The following is a 7,231-nucleotide window of genomic DNA, read 5'->3' as shown; positions in this document are numbered from 1 at the left end:
TACAGTTGTTCAGATCGAACAAGTTGGGTGTCAGTCCATAAACCTTTGAAGCTCTATTGCACATTTTCATAGCCTTAGGAACAAGTTTGATTAATGGATTTTTGAACCTAAGAATGTGTTGCACAAAGTCTCTACGCCTTTTCTCTCAACCAATTCACCACAAACTCAAACCCCCAATCAATTTATGGGTTGCTGAACCCATAAATTTCAGGAACCATAATGAATTGGATGCTGAACCCATAATCATCAATGACATAATGGTCGCTGATGTGTGCTTTTCTGCAACCAATATGTTGTGGTCACTATAGTTCTTGACGAGAGACTTTTTTGTGTAATTTGGGGTTTAAGCATTCAATATCTGTTCGCTGATATGATTTTTAAGCAACCAAGGCATTATGGTCAGCGAAAACCCCAATTCCACACGAAAAAGGGTGAGTACAAATCCCGCACTGATTATTAGCAACCAAATAACTAGGATCTAGCTACCATTCTTTCATTGCCATGATGCATATAAAATTGCTCTAATATTAACCTACCATGAACATTATCAACCAATTTTTGGTCGGTGAAAGTGTCTTATACCAACCAATGTCATGTCGTTGTTGGAGCCTAATTTTTATTTATTTATCATCATCATCATCATCATCATCATCATCATCATCATCATCATCATCATCATCATTATTATTATTATTATTATTATGTAGTGTAGAGCAGAGTACACCTACATCTTGAGATCTTTAAGGTCACAATGTTAAAAATTATTTCACTTGACCTTTTCATCTCTTTGAATTAAGGAAATTGAAGACTTTTATTTTATTTGTCTACCCTACATAGAATATGAACTTTTTAACATAAGTTCTCAATTAAGATTTTAGTTAATTTTAAAAGATTATAAATTTTAATGACATTTGTGGATTTGAATAGACTTTCACAAATTCCATAAGAATCTCATTAAGAATGATCAAATTTCAAAATATTTTGTCATGTGTATTTTTAAGCTTGAAATCCATCCAAATTCATTAAAATCCCTCCGCTAATAAAATCCTTATAAATCCAATATTTTATTGAGGATGCTTAAATTTTAAAAAATTTCATGGAAACATTAAAATCTCAGTTCCAATAACCTAAATTTTAATGGATTTCATTAAAATCCATTAAATCTCAATTGGGGACACCTAATTTTAGAAGAATTTTTAAAATCCATCAAAATTTCAATTGAAGACATCATAATTGTGATTCGATCATTTGGAATCCCACTTTATAAAGAAACTAAAATCCCTCACTTTGTCTTCCTATATAAAGGACTTTCCAGTTACTATTTGATTTATCCTAATTTGGAAGAGAATTATAGACTATCTTGGATGCTGGGACCTAGCAATTCTATGTTGTCTCACAAGCATCTGGTAAGTGGGTTTTCTTAGCCCTTGTTAGAGCCTCATTTTTGGGATAAAATGCATTTTAAAATAGTGACTTGTTGGATAATGTGTGGTTAAAAATAAGAAAAAGTTTGAGGATTACATGTAAAATTATTTTATAGGAGAATGTGTGGTTAAAAATGAGTTTTAAAAAAATAGAGTTTTTGAAAAAAATGGAGGCCATACATATGTTTACTATGTAAACTCATGGATAATCCTTTATAGTCTCGTGAGTATATAGCCCTTGTTTGACAACCACTATGTCAAAACTCTTTTTTTTACGTACTTATTTTCAATCACACATTTACAAAATAAAATATTCTGCACATAAATTAAAAAAATTTCCTATCTTTTAACCATGCATTCTCAAAAAAAAAATACTATTCAAAATTCCATTTTACCCAAATAATGATTGTCAAACAGGGGCATAATAAATTGATTTTCTTAGTATGTAGATCCATGTGCCGTCTTGAGGTTTAGGTAATTGAGAGTTTTTATATAGCTGTAATAATTTTTAATATCGTGTAATATATATTTATTTGACAATATGTGAATTTTTTTAGAATTCAGAACATCTCCAACAAATTCTTTACTTTTTGTAGAAAATCTTGTACATAATATAGAGAGTATCTTTAAATTTAAATTAAAAGAATAATATTTTTTGTTATACTCTAGCAATGTCAACTAAGGAAATTGGCACAACCATGCATCTCAAGATTGATAAGGGAACAATCAGGCTTCTTTTTTATCTCTTCATTTTAACTTTCTCAATAACCACTTATTTCTTAATTCATTTTTTAACACAAATCATGTTTTGGCAAACACATATATATTACTTTTGGAGATAAAACATGGAAAGTCTTATTCAATGCTGAATGTACAACGTGAGTTTCAAAAGAATTTATTGGAAAGTAATAATCATTAACACGAATTGAACTATTGGCATCGCATGTTATCAAGATCCATTAAATTCCTAATATCGAGTGGTCAGTAACCCACAAACATATTAACGAGAAGTTAAAAGTTTGATATTATATCTTATTGCTTCCTTTTTTATTTTTATTTTTCAAGTTTATTGAGGGGTTTATACTTTATAGGCCAAGCTAAACCAAAATGGGGGTTTGGCATTTTCCACCGCATGGTACAATGGATGCAAAAATTTCAATCCTAGTCATTTTACACTGCGAAAGCAAAAGTTCTCTTTCCCTCCATGCAAATCTACAAATCGATACAAAAGTTGGAGTAAGCAGTGCATCACTACTTACTTGATATCTGTTCATTGGATATCTTTGTCCTTGACCATGGCTTTGAAAAATTTATGTTGTGTTCATGCCTCGTTCTCTTTACTTTGGCTATTCCTGTTCTTAGCTATTGCATTGTTTTTTTTATAGCAAGTGTACGCATCGAACAAGTAATTTAATGGACCTTTGAGTCGGATTATCGTTTTCACAAGGACTATGCTTTAGCACTTAATATAAGTTTTCTAACCATTATTTAATTAAAGCAAACAAAGAATTATATATTGTGCTTTTTAATCTAAATACTTAAAATAATGTGGTTGCACGTAAAGATTGATTTAAAATTTAAATAATGAACGGATATTAGGGCATAACAATTTTATCTATTGATCACATTTAAGTCTTAACTCAAGATTCACAAATCTAATGTAGTATTCAGTCGAATTCTTCTATTGTATTCAATTTACACTTCTCGAGTTCTCATTGGGTCTATTAAACTAATTCAATCACATATCTCTATGCGAATCAACTTTAATTAAATGAAATAATAGTACTAAAAATTCATATAATAACCGCAATAATTAGTATATGTATCTTTACACGTTATACTAGTTTACCGAATTTTACTTTATGGTCTCAATCTCAAACTCACCTCTTGATTCATAAGAGATTTACAAAAATCAACAAACTAGTGATCAATGCATTAAACTCATAGCAAAATCAACACATGGAAGATAAAAGAATATGAATCTTAAATAAAAGAAATAAATGGTCTCCGTTAAATTATATTGTTCATCCTAATAAGAAATTTAGTTACTCATAATGAAAAAAGGAAAACCAAGAGGTTGTTACTGAATGCATCACTGAATTTTGAATATAGATGTACAAACACCAAGAATTTCTTCCTCTTCCAATCAATGCTTTAAAACGTAAATTTCTTGATGTTTTCCTATCTTGAATTGCGTTCTTCAATCTTTAGTTGTATGCTTTTTCTCTCAATGTGTGGAATCCTCATCTAAAGTCCTCCATTCTCTATTTATACTCCCCTTCATGTACTCCCCAAATTTTGAGTTTGCATGGGTCAAAACGGTGTAACACTTTAGCAGGTAGTGCAGCACCTAAATGTTAGGAAGCCACTCTTAAGCACCGTGAAGAAATATAGGATAGCGCCTTAGGTGCTACCTCCATGATGAAATATAGGAGTTGACTGCCTGGGCGCTATAAGTTGGCAGCGCCCAAGTGCTATAAGTGCAATGCCTAGGCACTGCCTCTCTATCCAAAACTACTGTACTTGCTATTCGTAGTGCTTGGGCGCTTGGTTTCTGATGCCTGAGCACTAACTTGGTATCCCAAAACTCGTCCATGGCTTGTTTGTTCACCTCTTCATCGTTTTTACATCACCTTGCCTAACTTTTTAAACAATACTAACAAACATATCAAAAATGTTCTATGCTCATAAGATCTAGAAATTTATCAAGTTAAAATTACGTATAACTCGTGAGAAAAAACACACTCGTCATTAGCCATAGAAAGATTAAATGGCCAAATGATGGTCACACGTCAGCATTTGACTTCCTCATAGATTTTTGAATGTTCCCACAAGGGTGAAAAAACAGAATGGATTCACCAACATAAAAAAATATCTTGAAAATTGTTGGTTAACTTAGTTATCCTAATTTCAAGAATGAAACCTCCGACTATTTTGATGATGCCGTAGAATCTGCCACCAAAAACTATCTAAAGAATTTAATAATGGACAAAACTGATAAAGAAAAACACAAAATTTAAGTGGTTTGGTGCCAATGTGGCAAGCCTACATCCACATGAGAAGAAAGATCGTATTGTACTCACTTATGTATGGAGTTTACAATGACACATATATAGCCATATTACATCAATATTGCCATATTAAGGACGAGGTAATCAAGAAAAAAAATATAAATTAATCATGAAAATATTCCAATTGTGGTCAACCTAATCACCTACAATATAATCTTCAATATTACCAAATATCTCCAATATCCTCAAATACCTCTCTCTCCAACACTCTCCCTCAAGTTGATATAAAAATATCCATACAGCCCAACTTAGACAATATCTCGTGACATCTTGCAGCGGATAAGCCTTTGGTGAAAATGTCAGCTAATTGTTGACTATTACAAATGAAAGGACTGCAAATAACCTTAGCTTGAACTTGTTCTAGTATAAAACAACAATCAACTTCAATATGTTTTATCTTTCATGAAAAATTTGATTTGAAGCAATATGTATAACTGATTGATTATCATAAAACATCTCTGTGTGTTTTGATGAGCCAGATCCCAAATATTTCAACAAATATTGAAGCCAAATAATTTCACTTGTAGTGGAAGCCATTTCCTGATATTCGGGCTTCTGCGCTAAAGCATGCGACAACATTCTGCCTTCACTCTTCCATGTCAGAAAACTGCCTCCAACGAAAGTGTAAAATCCAGTAGTAGATGGTCTATCAACATTACACCCAACACAATCTACTCTATATATAAAGTAATAAAAGAATTATCAATCTTACGCATCCATATACCTCTTCTAGGTGACCCCTTGAGATAGTGGAAGATTCAATTGACGACATCCATACGTGCAATTCTTGGAGAATGAAATAAAATGCCGAACTCGGCTAACAGTATATGAGATGTTGGGTCTAATAATCGTAAGGTAAATTAATATACTTACCAATTTTGAAATTAACCCACATCAAATTTGCCACCAAGTGTTAATTTTAAATTAGTCTTACATGCATCTTAGCTGGCTTAGCACCTCATTTGACAATATCTTGTAACAAATTCAACGCGCCCATCTTAGAAGATGCAATCTCTGGTTCGAGAAAAAAAGTTAAAATTTTCAAATCCTATGAAGAATATGTTCGAACCTCGACATTTCAGCAAGATCGTCAACGGTAATAACTATGTCATCTACATAGATTAAAACAGTAACAATACCAATCATACCTCTTTTCATAAAAAATGAAGAATCGGCATTACTCATCTTTAAACCATTCTTGACAAAAACGTGGCTGAGTTTGGCATACCATGCACGAGGTGACTGTTTAAGCCCATATTTGGCTTCACTTAATTTGAATGTAAGATCATTACGACCCTCCAATAGATGACTTGGAGGTGGACTCTTGTAAACTTCTTCCTCAAGATCACCATGTAAAAATGCATTCTTCACATCCATCCAAAATAATTTTCAAGCTTGATTTATGGCTATAGATAAAAGAACACAAAATATAGTAATTTTGGCAAAAGAAGCAAATGTCTGATTATAATCAATTCCATAAGTTTGGTTAAAACCTTCTGCAACAAGATATGCTTTATGTTGTTCAACAGATCCATCACTTCGAAACTTGGTTTTACAAAGCCAACGACACCCAGTTGCCTTCTTTCCAAGAGGAGGTTTTATAATAAATCATATTTTGTTATATTCAAGGGCTTCTAAGTCTTCTTCCATTGCTTGTTTCACAATAGGAATGGAATGTGCTTCCCTAAAGTTCTTCGGCTCTTGAGTTGAAGACAACAAATTTAAAAATAATGAGTGGCATGAAGATATATTGGAGTATGATAAATGAGCCTATATAGGATGACTTACAATTTGATAAGTGACAAGGTCCTTTAATTTTTCAAAGCCCAGGATATACTATTTCACCATCTAAGAACCTACGATTGAGCATTTGGTACACCATGTTTTGGGATATTTGATACATCTTGAACAGTTGGCAGTAAAGAACCACCAGTCTCTCCATTGACTTCATCACGTCTGATTCCTCATGTAAGTTCAGTCTGTACTGTAAGTTCAATTTTGCCAGTTCATTCGATGTCTAAATGAGGTGTTCATACAGCAGGAAACGGAAATAGATCATTCAAACTCTTCCCCTAAGATAAATTTGTATTTGGACTCCGTTTTAAAAAAAATTATGGTTCATTCTCTGCAAACTCTTCTAAGAATGAGGATCATAGCATGCATATCTTTTTTTAGTCTAAGAATATCCTAAGAATATACACCGGATGGCACGAGGATCGAGTTTGTTGCGATATAAGTTCAGGTGCTGAACATACCAAATACTCGAAGTGAGACATATCGAACTTTGTCATTTTTAAGACTTCTAATGATGATTGAAAGTTGATTACATGACTTGGAAGCCTATTTATCAAGTACACAAATGTTACAACTCCGCCTGACTAAAATTTCTCCAGCACATTCATTTGAACCATGAAAGATCTTGTAGTCTCCAAAAAACACAACTAGTTTGATGAATAATGCCTTCATAGGGAAGAAAGGGAAGAATAGGACCCTTTGCAAATTTAGTCCTATTATTCGAATGAAAAATCTTGATTTCACTATCAAACTGAATCACCAACATGATACAAAAATCCTTGAAAATAGGATAAACTTCATTCTTGTACTCCAGGAAAAGATCCAAGTGGTACGAGAATAATCATCAATAAACAAGACAAAATACTTAAAACCATCATATGAATCAATGCAACATGGACCCCATAAATTAGAATGGATTAACATAAAAGGTATAAAAGACAG

Source organism: Olea europaea, unplaced genomic scaffold (assembly GCF_002742605.1).
Source record: "Olea europaea var. sylvestris unplaced genomic scaffold, O_europaea_v1 scaffold542, whole genome shotgun sequence".
Lineage (NCBI taxonomy): Eukaryota > Viridiplantae > Streptophyta > Magnoliopsida > Lamiales > Oleaceae > Olea > Olea europaea.
This window is presented reverse-complemented; position numbering follows the sequence as displayed.